At 42.8% G+C, this 17,946-nt stretch overlaps 1 protein-coding gene across 8 annotated transcripts in view; it reads right to left on the reverse strand.

Moving 5' to 3' along the window:
- Window positions 1-17,946, reverse strand: part of ESRRG (estrogen related receptor gamma) — a 620,659-nt gene that overhangs the window by 549,291 nt on the left and 53,422 nt on the right. For 2 of the 8 annotated variants that reach the window (XM_059413344.1, XM_059413340.1), the window contains exon 1: window positions 14,074-15,030. The exons of the other annotated variants lie outside the window; for them this stretch is intronic. The gene's annotated coding sequence lies outside the window, so the exon portion shown is untranslated. Of the gene's footprint in view, window positions 1-14,073; window positions 15,031-17,946 lie in introns of those variants that run through there. 8 annotated transcript variants of the gene reach the window in all.

Raw genomic sequence — 17,946 nt, forward strand, 5'->3', positions numbered from 1 at the left:
AATTAATTCTATTTGTATTAATATTTGGAATGTCACGCAGGATGCCGCGGCTGGTTTTGCGTGATGCTCCGGCACTCTCTCCACAGCGTTTTTATCATTAAAATGACCATGTTTTCAAAAGCTGTGGCATACTGTGTGAGAGACTTTACAAGCCTAAAAAGGATGAAGAGCTGAAAATTTCTCCCCCAGTCTCTGCCTAGGAAACATCAGCGCTTCTCCCCAGCAGGCACCGTATTCCCTTTCGGGGCAGGGAGGGGTTTGGGTCAATCCTGTCTCCCCACCTTTCATATCACACCACTTGCAGAGAAGTCAGCAAATCGACTGCTCCAAAAATCATGCCCACCACTCAGGTCCGGGAACACAACAACACCCCTTGTGAGTCGGTAAAAAAAAAAAAAAAAAATGAAAGCGACACCTGGCAGAGGACATCCATCCTCCAGAGCTACAGGCAAAGGGGAGCGGCAGAGATGGAAGTGCTTCTCTCCGGACACCTGCAAACCGGGGCTGCTGTTTTTGTGGTGACGGGGACAAACAGCAAAGCCAGTCTGGATCGGCAAGAACAGGGTAGAGACAAATCCCTCTTTTCGGTCTCTAGTTTCAAATGTTTGCTAACATCCAGCACTTGGACGGCTCAGAAATGAAAACACCACCTGAGCTGGGTTGTACTTCCTTCCCTCCAAGCTTCTGGGGCAGATGTCAACCAGGCTAACGTGGTTCCAGAGATGAGGGACAACCGCGAGGACAAGGCTCATGTCCTTCATCAAGCCTTAACCAGTCAACAAGGAACTAGCAGGTACTGACGTGACCAGCTCTTTTCTCCCTCAGCTGAGATCCAACAGCAGGATCCGTTCTGGGAGAATCTCTGATGGGGCTTTGGGGTTTTACATATTGTTACCCCTCCTCTCTTCCTCCTTCTTTAATGGGTTCTAGAAAAAGCACAGGAGATTGCAGTTTCAGCAGACAGGGAAAAGAGGGTTGATATGCTTTCCATAGTTATTTTTATATTTAATCCAAGAGCAAGAGAGGCCTAAGCAACCCAGCTGACTCTAAAAAGCATTTTAGGAAGTTGGCAACTCAACAAGCCGCGTCCCGCTCTCTCCCACTGTGAAGTAACTGGATCCGGGGTATAGATATGCTCGTCAAAGATATCAATAGCACAGATAATTAAGTTAGTGCAGCAAACTATCCGCATGCTTTGAAGTGTGGATACAGTTGGTGCGTAACCTTTCCCTCACCTGAGAGGCTAAGCCTACAATCTCCTCACACATGTTAACAATCTCGTGACCTTTGGTCCTTCCTCATTATCACATTATTTAGGTTACCCAACCACGTGGGGCCTACCATCAAAAGGACTGCTTATGAACCGGGAGAGTGAGTTCACAGGCTCAAAGGCAGACTCCGCCAGGATGAGAAGAACCTGCAAGTAGAGAGCCTAGAATTCTCTAGAAGTAGCATTGTTGCTGCAGGAGGGACAGAGCATCCCAGAACGGGAAAGGTCGTTGGCCAACCTGGTGCTCCTCCGATTCCGGAGTATATGGGAGTCACATGAGGTGTTTTGAAAAATACGAGGTACTGGATCCCATTTTCTAGAGATTCTTATTCAGACCACTGGGCAGGAGGCATGGAATCTGCATTTTAATGAGTACAGGGGTGACTCTGAGTCTGTAGTCCCTGGGCTACATTCTGTACTAACCTAAGTACAGAGTCAATTCGCCTAAGACTCCAGGAGTATATCCAGTCATATTACCCCAGAAACCAGCAAACCTTTTACCCATTCAATTTGGGGCTTTGCATATTTTACATCATTTAATCTTGTGTGTCTATATATTTAAGATTTGCTTCATTTTACAGTCATGGAAACTGAGCAATGTTAAGTAATTTGATCCAAGGTCACAATTTAATAAGTGGCAAAGCCAGGCACAGAACCCAAATCCGCAGCTACCGAATGGAACCAAATTTTAAAGGAAGAGCCTCCCATGCCTTGAGAACTCTAGGAAAGAGATTCAGAGGACAACCGACTTAGAGGGTAAGGGCAGCACGTGTGAGGGAAAGTCTCAAAGGAGCTACAACCCCTCCTCATGTGGTTGGAATTCATTTGCATTTTTCCTCCACAGAAGACAAGAGTGAGCAGGACCAGGAGCTCCAAAAAGAGCTAAAGCTAACCAGTGCGAAATATCAGAAGTCCCCCAAAGCAGGAGCATTCTTTTGAAGCGTTTCCCTGGAACTTGATGAACAAAATAACCTATATGGACTGCATGTGGGAATCAGCCTTTAGACACAGAGAAGCCTGCCATGAAAAAAATGAATGAGGACTATCCTTTGAAACAGAAGGTAAAGAATATGTGAATTGGGCCTCATTCTAGAATATTCTGTACCCCATCTGTGCCAGTCTCTGTAAAGACCCCCACTGCCAAACTTGAGTATATCCTTACTGTGTTTATTTTGGGCTTTCAATGAGGAAGAGAAACAGGCAAAAAGGGGAAGATGACAAGACATGAAAGAAAAGAAGGACCCGAGTGCCATTTTTCCTCAACACCGCTTCTCCTAGGCTTAGGGATCCTACAACTCCTTGACAGAAAGGCCTTTTACCGTAAGAAAAAGGCAGATATGTTTCAATGGCTACAGGAAGATAAACAGCCTAGGATATCCATTAGTGCCCCATAAATCCTACAGCTCAGAATGCTGATATATTTCTAGTGATTTGTGATGTTTTCCTTTCCGGGTTTTGATGGCAACTGGGGTTTCATACAACAGACCAGTTTGGCAAAGGTAAGATGTGTCAGCTTTGACAAACTTTTAACTCTCCGGACTCGAAACACCTCAGTAGGTGTGAAAGCAGCAAACCTAGCTCACTTCCCAATTCCCACAAGAAATCCCTCTGGGAATATGACCTTCACTGTGGCATTTCCAGGGAAAATTCCATTGTTCAATGTGTTCTTGGAGAATCTCCCATGAGGCTTGCTTAGAGAGATTTTACCTATTTTTCTTTCAAACAGAGGTTTTAGGGTAAAATAAAATTTTTTTGAAGACTTATTTATTTATTTGAGAGAGAGGGAGGGAGAGAGAGAGCGAGACAGCATGAGTGGGTGGGGAAGAGGAAAAAGGAATCTCAAGCCGATACCACGCTGGGTGCAGAGCCCACCATGGGACTCAGTCCCAGGACCCTCAGATCATGACCTGACACAAAATCGGGAGTCGGACACAACCAACTGTACCACCCAGGTACCCCTCAATGGTAAAATTTTAAAGGGAGAGCCTCCTATCCCTAGAAAACTCTAGGCAAGAGACTCAGAGGACAGGCAACTTAGAAAGTCAGGGCAGCAGGTGTATTTCCAAGGCTGAGTTGCACCAGATACTCACCTTTTGTCATTTACACGTCACCTGAAGACCCGTTCTGTCAAGAAGAGCTAGTACACAGGGAAACACAGACAGGCATGGGACCCGGTGCAAAACCGGCAAGCAGAGAGTTAGAAAACCTTTTTATTTTTTTTTTTTCCTTTTTCATCCTCTAGAAGCAAATATAAACCTGCTTTATGATGGCAATCCTAGTTTCCAAAGAAGTACTTTTGCAATAATAGTACCGTAGAAAAAAGCTTGAGCAACCAGGGGCATTTAGAGAAGTAAAGCCTTCCTCTTTCCAGATACGTTGCTAATACTCTGTTCCTTACGCTTCCTGCCAGGAGCTCACCTTATTCCTACACACCCAAGTATTAAAGTATCTGAGTACTGAAGGGCCCAGGCAGGTACCCAAAGGAGTTTCTTCGAAAACTGAATTACCACCTGGACAGACGCTCTGGACGGCGTGCGGCACAGAGTAAGTGCTATAGGAATGGCAGCTATTAATATTGTTGGAACTGTGATTGTTATATGTAGCACAATTGGCCACAGCACAGATCTTACACTCTGAATATTTTTTTAAAGCAAATATGTGATGTGTTTGCATTTGCCACCTTGAGTCTATACCCCATGGGGGGAACTTACTTTTAAAAATCAACCATTTAAAAAATCTGAAAATAGTTAAGCTACTTCCCTTTCCTTTACCCTTTAAAATTAGGAAGAATCTAGATTTTATTTATTTATTTATTTATTTGTCAGAGAGAGAGATTGAGAACACAAGCAGGCAGAAGTGGAGAGAGAAGCACACTCCCTGCCGAGCAAGGAGCCTGATGTGGGACTCGATCCCAGGACCCTGGGATCATGACCTGAGCTGAAGGCAGCAGCTTAACCAACTGAGCCACCCAGGCATCCCTGGAAGAATCTAGAACAAGGCTTCTCAACACTGCTGACTTTTGAGGTTGGACAATTCTTTGTGGTGTGGGGAGCTGCCCCACGCATGCTATGTTCAGCAGAGACCAAAGAATGATTCTCCATGCCGTAGATGCCAGGGGCACCTCTTCTCCCAGGTATAATAATCAAAATGTCCTCAAACATTGTCAAATGTCCCTGGGGGGGGGGGCGCTGACCTTGGCGGAGAACCACTGGCCTCTAAAATATGCCTCGAATGTACGATGGTGTGCCCCCCGCCGAGGATTTCACTTATATCACAAAGAGCATTTGACGGCCCTCGGGTGGAGGGCAACCCGAAGCCTGACAGGGACAGTGAGATGCTAAGCACTAACGAGCTATGGCGAGCAGAAGAGTCCAAACTTCTTCACATACGCAAACCCCACATTTAATTTTCTGCAAGATTACCCACAATAATTACAAAGTTTCTAAAATACAGCCTCAAAAGCTTGGAACTATGAGATCCATAAGAATTGATCTTTTATCTTTTACCTTTGCTGGGTACTGTCTCTGCGTAACATAGCAAATGAACGTGGGCGATATTTTCCTCTAATTTCTAGGAGTATTAAAGTGAAACTTTACTCAAATTAAAATGGTTATTAAATAATCCAAAGGAGAGAAATTCAGAGTAAACCTCTAGCGTACAAACAGCACTGAGGCCGACCAAGACTCATTTTGCTTTTAAGCAGGCATCTTTTAAGTGAACATATTTGTTGTCTATATGATGACTAATAGTTTGACATTCTGAAAGTAATGTTGAAATATTAGCTGGTAGCTGCTTCTGGTTAATGATGGTTTGAGGGCAAAAAGCTGACATCTCTATGACACCAGTCTGTTCACTCTGCCAGTCACACAGAGTACTTTTGAAGCATTAGCAATAGCTTGAACGGACTTCCTACCGGGAATCTATGGTCAAATGCTGACTAATGCCAGATCAACCTGAAGATTTCGGAGCCATTATCAAATACATAACTTCTCTGTCATCATCTTAGAATTAAGCCAAGCCAAGAAATTCACCTTACTATTCAGAGCTGTATTAGGATCTTATTTAACTGATGTTAATAAAATAGAGCTCATGTGAGAAAGGGCACACATCAACTTCACCTTCTAATGCCCACGTGACTTACAAGGTTTCATTCCAAAGGGGAAAAAAATGACACTCATATTTTAATTAAGTATCAGACCAACATGATTTTATCTTAAGGGTATTCATTGCTTTGAGGAGAGAATGTTGCACCATCTAACCTCATAATGATTTAGCTGTCCCTTCACTTTTGAGACGATGTTACAGACAAGAATGACTCTTCTACTACAGAGTAAAGTGGGTGTGAAGGTAAACACAAGAATAAATAAACATGGACAAGGTCGTTTCTCTCTTTTTTTTTTTTTTTTAATCATTTATTTGACAGACAGAGATCACAAGTAGGCAGAGGCAAGCAGAGAGAGAGGAAGGGAAGCAGGCTCCCCGCTGAGCGGAGGGCCCGATGCGGGGCTCGATCCCAGGACCCTGGGATCATGACCTGAGCCGAAGGCAGAGGCCTCAACCCACTGAGCCACCCAGGCTCCCCGGTCGTTTCTCTCTTAATTAGCGCTGCCTCGACTCCATTCTTCTGACAGCCCCAGAGTATGTTTCCCCTCTCTTGCCTGACGTAGGAAAGAGAGGGAAGCCTGCAGACTGGGTAGAGAGAGGTATTCTGCGTCCCGTATGAGCCTCCAAAGGGTGCTTCCCCTTGCCCTCACTTATCAGTGGAAGACAATATCAGAATCTTTGCACCAGCGTTAGCCATAGATACCACCCTTGACATAAAACAAGACATTCCAAGTACTTCTAACATTCTCAGGGTGTTTTTGCCCTCTGTAACTTTCCTCACACTCATCTTTAGTGCTACCCTGAGCCGGCCCTCTAACAAAACTGGAATCTCTAAGAGGTAGAATCAGTCCATATCTGAAGGTCAGAGAAGGCCCAATTTCTTGTCTTTGGCTCCCTTTCTAGCAAACTGTTACTCTGAACAAGCCACTTATTCTTGCTAAGTTAACTCAGCTGTAAAAAAAAAAGGGGGGGGGGGGGGGATGATAATTTATAACTTCACAAACTCTCACTACACAAGTATCGTGTATTATTAGAAGTACTTTAATTTAGAAAAAGAGTGGAAGGGAGTCATTTTGCGCCTGATTTCAGTGAGCATGGTAAGAAAAAAGTTATTCATCCACAAGCACAATTATTCTCAGTTTTCCCTTGAAACTGGTCATATGGTTCCATGACCTTCTAAAGGCAAAGATGAAAAGCCAACACCTTTTCTCCTTTCAATCCCTCCTCTCCACTTCCATCATCCTAGAAAAGGATCATTGGGCGGGTTTGTTTGTTTTGCCCCAAGAAGGACCCTGGGGTCATCATCTCATGGCCTAACCCCAGAGATTTTGCTTAAACTGATTTAAGAAGGTGGTCTAGCTTGGCATCAACCTTGGAAATTACAAGTATTTCCCTCTCTCCTTTTTCATTGGACTGCATCTTATTGCTCACATACCCATTTGGTATCTCCCCTCTTTTCCTGGTCCCCTGTACTTACCCCAACCCACATCCTCAAAACAAACATGCAGAGTGGGAAGCTCCTCTTGGAAGGAAACTCCATCTGCTCTACAAACAGAGTGCCAGTCGGACATAATGTGGAAGCAGCAGGCTACTGTCTGGGGAAGACACTGGAGCGTCTGGTGGACCCCAGGAGGCTAAACCACAAGAAGGCACAGGATTCTCTCCAGTGCACAGCCTGGAACTTAGGGGGCAGAAATGTTGTAAACCATAACACTTACACCATTCTTCAAAGATCAGATGATGGTATTCCAAACTGAAAAGCCATAGCAAAACCTTCACCAAAGGGTCATCCTCTGAGTCTACTTCCCAGACAGGCACTCATTATGTACACCAGTGTGACCCTCCTCTATCATGTGTCCCCAAGTTTTCAGAAGTTGGTGATATGATAACCATACCAATTAGAAGAGATCATCACAGGAAAAAGAGAAATCTTTTCCTGGAGGCTCAAAACCAGAGAATGGCTTTCACATCTGCTAGAAGTTGCTATGATTTTATGGAGATCATTGAATTTCTGCATAACACAATTTCTTCATCTGTAAAATTGGGAAGAAATGTGATTTATTTAACTCAAAATATTTTCTTTTTGAAAAGCAATCCAATAACAGAAGTAAATCTACTTTTAAATAAAAACCATTAAATATCACTAAACACCTGATCTCCTGTATGTAGCTTAATCTAACTTATGCCTATAGTTGCAAAACCACAACATGACTTTAGAAAATCTTCAGTGTTACTATCCGAAGACTAAAAAGGGGGGCTCTAACGTAATTTGTCCTTGTGTCAATGAACACATCAGTCTTTCCTTCCATGTATCTATCCATAGCTTTGTATCAACCTCTGTGCCTCCAAAGGTAGAATGATGAAGTAGAAGAGTGTAAAGGTAAAATATCATAAGGCAAATCCCAAAACCATTATTTTCAGTTTTGTTTTCTTGGAAAAAATAATGTCTAGAATCAGGTTGATGGTCCTAGACTCTCTACCTCCGGGACTGCTTGAGTGTTAAATGAAAGGCATTTAATGTATACCTCTGCCTCATTCTTTCAGTCTCTGTCTCTCTGTCTCTGTCTCTGACTCATTTTCCTCCTCCTCATTATCCATGATCCTTCCCCACCTCGGTCTCTCACCTTTTCCTGTCCATAAGATAGAATTAAGTTATATTTCTAGATTTTCTGAGTATTGAGTAATGAAATTAAGTTGCTTTTTATAATGATCATCTTCTCTGTTTCTGGTCTGAATCTTTGGAATGTGCTATAGTAAACCCATTTCATCATTTCTTTTTCATTCCAGAAAATACACCTTTCCCACCACCCCTGCAAATTGTCTACAACTTAATGAGGTTGTGTGGGGAAGACATGTAGGGAAGATTACACATTTGAAGCTTGGATCTGACACTCATGAGCTGGGTAAGTTCTATCCCCTCTTGGAGGTTCAATTTTCTCATTTGTATGATGGGGGTAACACTATCACATAAGAGTAATGGGGGAATTAGATTAATTTAGATGCCATAGAATACACATGACATAATGCCTGGGTAAGTGGTGAGTGCACCACAATAAAGAGCAGCTTTTATTTTGTTAAAACTAAAAATACAGTTTTATACACTAATGACTACAAGGATAACATTAATAATGTCAATTTCGGGAGAGAATCTTAAGATAGGATACTCTCCGTGAAATAGCTTGGAGAGAGAAACCTCGAAAAATTACTAGCACTGAGCATGTACTGTGTACCAGACATTTTTCCTAGTCCTTTATATGTGTGAACCCATGTAATCCTCCTAACAATCCCATCAAGTGTTTACCATTATTGTTCCAATTTAAGGTGAGGGGATAGAGACTTATAAAACTGGCTCATGCATTTCCTTAGATCATCACCGCTAGTGAGTGGTTGATCCAAGATTCAAACCCATGGAGTCTAGTTCCTCCAGGAAGGACGGCATGTTCTAGACAAACTGGATATTGTTACCAGGAATAAAGCACTGAAGGCTGCTGGTTATTATTATTATTTTTTTAACTGAAATGAGTGTAGTTGCACTTAAAGTGACCTGGCTCTTGCCCACCACCATTCTGATCTCTTCTCTAATGTAGGAAAGACAGCAGCACAATCCAAGCCAAAGCCTTGGGAGCTGCTCATACCCCAGGCTCACCCGTGGTATGTGCACCTCCCCCACCAACCTCCATCACCACCATGGTCGCCACTATCAGATCATGACTAATGGATCCCTCTGGGCCAGGCATGTGGTAACACTTCACATTCGTTTCTGATATGTGTTGTAGCAGTAGAAAATGTTGAACACCACCGAGCTACACCATTCCAGAGGCATCCAGAAAAGCCCTTTCCCATAATTCTACCATTCATGACTCCACCACTGACCTTGGAAAGGGAAGAGGAATGTCAATAATGCTTACTGCTACCTGCCTCCTGTCAAGCACTGGACAAGCTAATATCCACATATAATCATACAGAATCCTCAGTGCAACCTAAAATGCATGCGTGACAGTTATTTTAATATCAGTTTTACAATGAAAGAAACCGTAGCTCAGAATGGTTAAGTGTCTTTCCCGAAGATCACAGGGTTTCTAAATTATCACTGAAGGATTAGAACCAGACCTACAGTACTCATCTGAGCCACTCCTTTAGGACAGATTAGCCATTTCCTAATCTAGGTTATTTTTTCCACTATAATATAAGCTTTATTTTTGTAGTCTGTACACCAGAAGGCAAGAGCTTTCCGAAAAGCACTAGTTTGGGAACCAGAAATCCCAAGTCCTACTCCTGTTTTCACAATTCCTAGGTTGTGTGACTTTGAGTAAGTTGTTTGCCCATTAAAAAACTTCTATACTCTATGATGTCCCTAGAAGTAGACAGTGGATGCCTTTTGCGACTCATATGATATCAATTCTAATCACAGGCTTTTTCTCTGCCCTTGGAAGAGAAGATTATGGCGAGGCACCCACTGCACGAGTGAGCTTGTTGACTAGACCATCAGACACGGGTGGTGAAGGAGAAGGTTGGCGGGAAGTGTGAGAAAGTCATCCACCTCGCAGCTGTCCCTGCCTGAACAGTACCGTGGGTAAACAAGAGTCCCTCTCTGGAGATCTCTGTTGGCACCTTGTCTTCATTCCTTTCAGAAAAAAAATTTCATATCCTTGTGAAGAATGTATTGCGTTCTACATGCAACTGCCAAAAACCCAACTGTAGGCAAAAATCCATCTGACAAAATCCCTTAACCGCTTTGATTCAGTTCTTAAAGGAGATTAGTTGTTGGAAGGTCACAGAGAAGCCATCCTACTGCACATGGCGGCTTGGGGTTTCAAAGCTTTCAGTACTGAGGGAATCTCCGTGCTTGATGTTCCTTCTCTCCATGCCGTTTAATCAATGAATCAACAAATAGTTACTGAGCAAGGCTTCCCTGGGGTCTGCAGGTCACCTCAGATGTGCCTCTCCAATTCAATAGCAAGAGAAAGAAAACAGATTTTTCTGACTCCTCTTAAACTTTCCATTTATAAAATCAGAGCTAGCATGAAAAGACCATGGGTCTCCTGTTCCTCTTTTTTCTCTTCCTTGAACCTTTATGGTTCACAGAGAAAAAGAAAATGCTATGTAGCGGAGATAATATATAAGAGCTAAAGGGAAGGAAGGAAGGAAGGAAGAAGGGGTAGAGAAAGAAGAAAAAGGGAAAAGACAGAAGGAGGAAAGAGAGAAGCAAGCCCTTAGGAAGGAAGGTGAAAGGTCAGTGACCATGTCTACGATCCTCCCAAGAAATGTCTCTTTAGTAGCTGATAACCTCCACATTTACTAGCCTGTTAATTATTACTGCTCTTTACTACATATCATTATCTACCACTACTTTTAAGCTTTTAGGATTAATTTAATTATCAGTTTCTTAAACCTACAAGTGTCCTTCTGCTCTCAACTCTAGCAACAGGATCACAGACAAAATGTACATGTCGCCTTAATACCCAAAGCATCAGAAATCCTAAATTTAAAAAATAATAATTTTCCTAAATTATTTGGAAATAAATGAAAAAAAAATACAGTAATAAGGGGCTACTTCTGACTTTTAGTAAGGGTTCTATGAAACACTACACTATGATACAAACTGAATCACCATGTCCTACGTGATGACAAGTTACTGCCGCAGACAGTTGTCGAAAAAGACCAACTTAGGATCTGAATGCTGTCTCTCTCTAGTTCAACACTGGTTGGCAGCAGGATACTTCACACTGGTTAAGTAGCAGGATTTTACTTAAGCACAACGTTCCTCAATTAACAAAAATAAGGAAACTGGCAAGAGTTTATTGGACACTTGCTATGTGCCAGGCATGGTATGAAATACTTTCTGTGCATTTTCTCCTTTAACCCTTTCCTTCACACACGGGTGTGCATTATTATCTTCAATCTAGAGATGAGGATGGGGCAGCTCAAAGATATGAAGAAACTTTGCCCCAAATCCTAAGCATTGTGGGGTCCAGAGCAAAGACTGCAATCCACGTCTGACTCCAGGATTTTGCTCCTTACTACCCGGTAGTCAACACTTTATTCCTACCCTTCAACTTGGAGAATCAAGGCCAGGAAAAGTGAAAACAAAGTTTTAATTATAATTTACCTAAAACCCTACTTGGAATTTCCACGTCTGCTTTGAAATTGCTCCCTTTTCCCTCAACATGAATTACTAGAGTCTTTTCTTTCACTTATTCTTGATAAGCAAAGCTAGTATTAGAACAGTAAACCGTGAGGTCACAGCTAACCATGACCTTCTGAAGAATGTTTCAGTCCAAGCATGCAGTGCGGCACTCCAAGGCCTTAAAAAGCTTGGTTTTTTTAAAAGAGCTTAAATATAAACACTATGTTAACACTTAGAGATTTAAAAAAAAAAAAACTAGTTCAATAGATAAAACTCTTTGGGGCATAAAGAGGGGCTGATGGCTCTTACATCCTACTGAGATTGTAAATTACAAGTCAATGCTTTTTCACGTGCTGATTAGGTCTGCAGAAGGCAAAGCAGTAACAGAAAAATCAACACCTGAAGCTCCATTACTCCGCATGCATCTACACATGTACAATTACACATCTATGCAGAAGCATCTGAATGTTAAAAGGAGGTAAAATATAAACACGGCATTCTCTTCTGTTCCACGATGATGCGATTATTTATACCATCTGCAGGTGGCCGGAGGTGTGGCTCAAGGGACCAGCTCAGGTCTGTGTCACCTTGAGACACAGCACACCCAGAGACAGTCCTTGACTTCAAATGCCTGTGGGTACCTGCGGGTCTCCGGCACAGAGACTGAGCCCTTTCATTCCTGTGCACCAGGCACCCACTAGGTCCACCCTCCAGATCTGGCTTCTAAGGGTCCCCTTTTCCCCCCCAACTTTTATGGCTAGAGGTTTTTTCCTTTCATTTCCTTTTAAATAAGCATAGCTGGTATCGGTACACCAAACAAAGCCTGAGGTTAACACTTCACACGGGTACAAGTTGTTACCATTTCTTGGTCAGAGGCAAATTTATGAATACAACAATTTTTACATACAGAAACCATCTCTACCAGCAAAAGGCAAAGGGGACTGTAAAACTTGGTCCTTGGAGAACTCAGCCAAGGTATGCCTGGGTGAGAACCCTGACGTGAAGAGCCAGCACTGCTCCCGGTATCTGCGTGTGTCATTACCATACTGCAGAAGTTGCTTCTAGAGCAAATAACAGTTTTCAGCGGGATCGAGGTTCCAAAATAATCCAGAGACGTGGGAAAGGAGAGAAAAGATAACTGTATTCCGGAAAAGTTAAGGAACAAAATGACCTATTCCTCTTCGGTCAAAGCTTGAGGACTTCTAGCCCACGTTAAGCATGACCTTCCATGAAGGAAGCCCTGAAAGACACAGATTTCCTTTTCGTTTCTAAAATAAAGGTACTTACCGGTGAAAATCCATAAGTCACCACACTGTACACAGGATGACACTGGCCGCCCTTCTCCATGGAAGCAGAGAGTGGGACCTGCCAAGTTTGGGAAGACATCTACTTGGGTTGACTGGAAAGAGGTGTGCGGGGGTGGGGGGCGGCGGGGGAAAAAAGACAGACTTTCCCTTTAAAACTGAACAGAAGCAGATACCACATCACATGACCTTTTACCGTAATTTCTATTAAAATCATTTCATGTCTGGTTGCCTCTGCTCTCCTGGCTCATTTGTATTGTTTACAACAAGTCATTGCACTGGCAGCGAGTGGTGGCTGAATCCATGGTTACCCGTTTTTACATTCACTAGTTAAATGGCACGCAGCTCTGCTGTGGGTTTCAGGGAGCAAGCTCTTAAGAAACCACAATCCAGCTATCCATCAGACTAATCTGAGAGAAATTAATCTTATAAACGTAAGTATTGGCGCATATTAAAAATTGATAGGAAGGGGGCATGGGCTTTTACTGGTTGGAGTTACGAAAGTGGACAAGCTGAGACCTGACTTCGACTCTGAGAGCATTTGGTCTGTGGTCTACATCCAACAGCCATTCGTGTGGGACATCGAAAAATCTTTCAAGGGTAATACGACCACCCTTTAAAACAAACCCAGCACCCCTCAAAATTCCATGAGACTTTATCTTCTGCGAATGTTCTCAGGATCCAGAGAGTGCCTAAACACAGATTTCACCAGACTGCAATCCCAGCAAAGTAACTTAAACACATACATACAAGACAGTAAAACACCAGACAGACAGCCCTGGGTAGGATTCAATTAAGGCAAAACCTCAGTGGAATGCTCTTTACGAGTAAATTAAAACTGCAAACTAACATGTTTTACTGAGAGCGAGAACGGTACAAATTCATTCTATTGTCTGTGAATTGATGTGGTTAATTCTTTAAAAACAGTCCCCAAAGCAAACTTGTTTCTCAAGATGGACATGACCAACAATTATAATTGCTAATAAAAATTTAGAAGTTTTATAGTTTAATGCCCGCAATAATTGTCCCACAAGTCACATCTAAATGCTAAATGAGAACAGCAAATAGTTAAAGCTAACATATTACAACCCCATCTACTGCAAAGTCACTGTATCAGAAGCTAGAATTGATTTGTTTCCTCAGAACGAATTGAAAATGAATGTAACAGAACGTCGGAAAAATCCCTCCTGCACTGCTAATCGGATATTGTATAATGGTTGATTGCAGCTTTGCCCCGTGCTATTGCTGCCTAAATCATACATACTTACACGTTCTGGGTTCTTCCAAGAGTTTGGTGCAGTTTCAAGGACAAATGTCTTAAGGAAGCCTCTCTACTGTGCGGCAGGGAGCCTAGCTCGGATCTGATGACAAGAGCACGGTGCTAAATCTGACAACAGAGAAGGAAACTTCCTGCGTGAAGAAGAGATCTTGGAAAGTCTCAGGGTTAAAAAGGCTGCTTTAACTGTGCCGGTTGATCTGCTCCCCGGTTGTGTATACACAGTAGCAGCTGATCTGTGTTTGCAGCCCTGCAGAAAGGAACCTTTACTGAAAACCAATGGCATCACATTTCAGCGGAGCTGGTGCCAAGGGCTGGAGAGCAGAGCAACCTTTGACAACTTCACACAATTCAACCCAGCCGACTTACCACAGGTCGGGGACGGCCGTGGAACGTGTCCCCCCACTGGGGTTCATCTCGGGCATGTTAGCGCAGTTCCCGGGAAACCAAACACTGTTACCAACTGGTCTCCGGCAACGGTGCAAGGTATCGTCTGCACTTATCTTAAATACGGTCTCTGGTCTCTGCTCTCCTCATCTACCACGCACTGTGTTGTCACAGAATTTTTTTTAATGCATCCCAAGTTTAATTTTTTTTTTTTTTTTTCCCATCTGTGTCTTATGTAAACCTGCAAAGCCACAGTGTGTTCCTCCTCTTGAGAAGTTAACACTCTCCTGATGTTCCTTCCCAATAAACAGAGGGGGGCAAAAATAGAGGAGAGCGTGGTGTGGTAACTCACGCTGTGTCCTGCTTCCCAGCCCAGAGTCTGGAGCTTTAAAGTCACTGTTTCGTTGGAGGCCATTTTATTATTGTTCGTTACAAACCGGGCATGACGGCAAAACGTCACGTAGGAGAAGCCACCGGTATGGAGAGGCCATGAGGATACGGACAGGAAGCTAGCAGTGAAGAACTCGGGGTACGCCCCTCAGTCGTGGAGTCACCTTCCTCACCTCCCCCAATGATGGAAAAGAATGGAAGTGCTAACCTTCGCTAACTCCGAGAGGGGCAGTGAGAGAGTGTCAGAGATGGAAAGCGTGAGAACAAGAGAGTGAGAGAGGGAGACTGGTCAGTGTAACCAACTCAATCCAAGCCACTGGTGAACCACTTTGTCTGTGTTCCTCGTGGCCCTTCTTCTCCTTCTGTCCCCATGACAACTCTAGGTTATGGGACACTAGATACTCTTTTCTCACTGTTGTGCATTTCACTTCCAAGGGCAGAAATCAGACCTGACAGTTGAACAAAAGGCCATGTTCACGGTGTCAGACAGCACAGAGAAGTGTTCTCCTACTTATCTGAAAGCCAGTCGAGGAGCTGCCTGTGCAACGGGCACAGTATTACCCAAGGCCTTGGCTTTTCATTTTGGCCACGCTGTTGTCCAAAAATCCTAATTCCCTTACATTGGAGAGCCCACGTGACGTAATGAGAAGAATCTGGGCCCTGCTACCACGTAGATGTAGCTCCTCACCCTGACCCTGGTACTTCCTACTTACAGGAGGGTGGGAGCTGCTTGAAATCTCGGAATGTCTGTTTCCTCATCTAGGAAACAGTGACAACGGATCTACAGCACTAGATGACTGTGAAGATGGAAAAGGTAACATATGTCAAGGGCTTGCCACAGTACGCGGCATGCAAGCACACACACACATTTCCTGAGCCTCCTCTGGCAGATCGGCACAGTGCCAGACGCGGCGGGCAGGGGGGTGGGGGCACAAAGTCAACTGAGACACGGGCCCCCCCACGCTCGAGCGCGGTTGGTGCTCTCTTTCTGCCATCCTTCCTGTAGTTTCTCTCATCTCTATCATAAAGCATAAACACACTTTCAAATACTCTTCTCGTTTGAGCCTCCTAAGAGTCTTGTGAGACAGATAAAACTGTACCCAGTTTGCAAATGGCAAAACCGAAGCTTAAAGCAGCAAGGGCTACACGCCTAGTAAATGACACACTGAACGCCAACCCAAGCTCCGACTCCGTTTTATACGTTTCACAGTGTATAGATATGAATTTGCCAAAAATAATTCATTTTTTGCATAATTCTGCATTATACTGCCATCCTTATTGTACTATTTCATGTATATATATATATATATATATACTGTACTTCCCTAAAGATCGACTTAGAGTAGAGTGACTGTATCTTAAAATTACTTTGTATTCTCTGACAGATCTAGCGTGATACGTGAGCATACTCTGCATTTAAATTTTTCCTATATTTAAAAGAAACTCAAGCTGAGTCCATTTTGCAATCTACTGTCAATGTCACAGAAAAATAGAACTCCCCATCAGATAAAGATTTGGAGGCAATTTGTGGCCTTCTGGTACTCATGCTATCTGTGTCTTCAATTATTTCCAAATAATTATATACCTGTCAAAGTTTTTAATGATACATGATTAAACCTCCCAAAGATTGTTTTCTTTGTTTCCTCTTCAGCATATATTCTCTATTTCGAGGGCCTAATGAACGTTGATAAGAGCGATTAAATATTTACTTTTAAATTCAAACTTGATCCTATGACATCCTGATTTCTAGGTTCCCTTCAGTTTCCAGGTTAACAGATCACAAACTGTAGAACTGCATTGACCATTACCTTGTGAATCAGAGCAGAGCACCGGGCCAAGCTCAGGTACAATCTCAGCACATTTTTGGATCTGCCTTTTTTTTTTTTTTTTTCCAAATGTAGTATCTATAAAACAACCCAAATTTATTGATCTACTGCTTCATTTTGTTCTTGAAGATGTAGACCACTCCTGATGGAGGAACTGGCTCAATATTTATCACTGAATCATACATAAAAATAAAAATATTCTTCAAGATGGGATCGGGGGAGGAGGGGCCTGCGTGGCTCAGTGGGTTAAGCCTCTGCCTTGTGTTCAGGTCATGATCCCAGGGTCCTGGGACTGAGCTCTGTATCAGGCTCTCTGCTTGGCGGGGAGCCTGCTTCCCCCTCTCTCTCTGCCTGCCTCTCTGCCTGCTTGTGATCTATCTCTTTGTCAAATAAATAAAATAAATCTTAAAAAAAAAAATGGGATCGGGAGGGAGACAAACCATAAGAGACTCTTAACCTCACAAAACAAACTGAGGGTTGCTGGGGGAGGGGGGAATGTCAGGGAGAGGGTGATTAGGTTATGGACATTGGGGAAGGTATATGCTATGGTGAGTGCTATGAAGTGTGTAAACCTGGTGATTCACAGACCTGTACCCCTGGGGCTAATAATACATTATATGTTAATAAAAAATTAAAAAAAAATTCTTGAAAGAGATCTGTAGAGTATCTAGAGCTTGCAGTTCAACTCATATATTACATTAATTAGTTCTGTTGCATCCTGGAAATCTTTTTTTTTTTTTTAACTGGAATTTGTATCATTATTTTTAAGCACATACTGCCAAACAATGATTGCTTCCGCCTTAACAAAAATCCAGGAAATTTAGATAAATATCAATGTCATGGCAAAAGTACAAATCACAGGCAGTGTTTAAGACAAGCAAAACCATTTCTGAATAATACACTGGTTTTGGTTTCCAAAATCATTCAATTTTTTAAACATTTTTATCCATATTTTTAAAGTCATTCAATTTTTTTTACACAAGCTGTGGCCATCTGCAAGGGAATATAAACACTCTCCTTAGGTACTGACATTGTGTAAGTTAAGATTATCATGCTTGCTACAGTCAACTGTCCAATAGCATACTACTTCCTGCTTTCTCCCTAAATAGAGTAATATGGAAAATACCTACCACAGTTCTTGGACCACAGAATAAAAAATATGCCTATGAAAGACCACTCTGGAGCCAAACAAGTTGGCCTGGGACTCTGTCAAACCTGAGTTGACCCAATGACTTTTTCTCACCACATAAAACTAAATATAG

Source organism: Mustela nigripes, chromosome 10 (assembly GCF_022355385.1).
Source record: "Mustela nigripes isolate SB6536 chromosome 10, MUSNIG.SB6536, whole genome shotgun sequence".
In the NCBI taxonomy this organism is placed as follows: Eukaryota; Metazoa; Chordata; class Mammalia; order Carnivora; family Mustelidae; genus Mustela; species Mustela nigripes.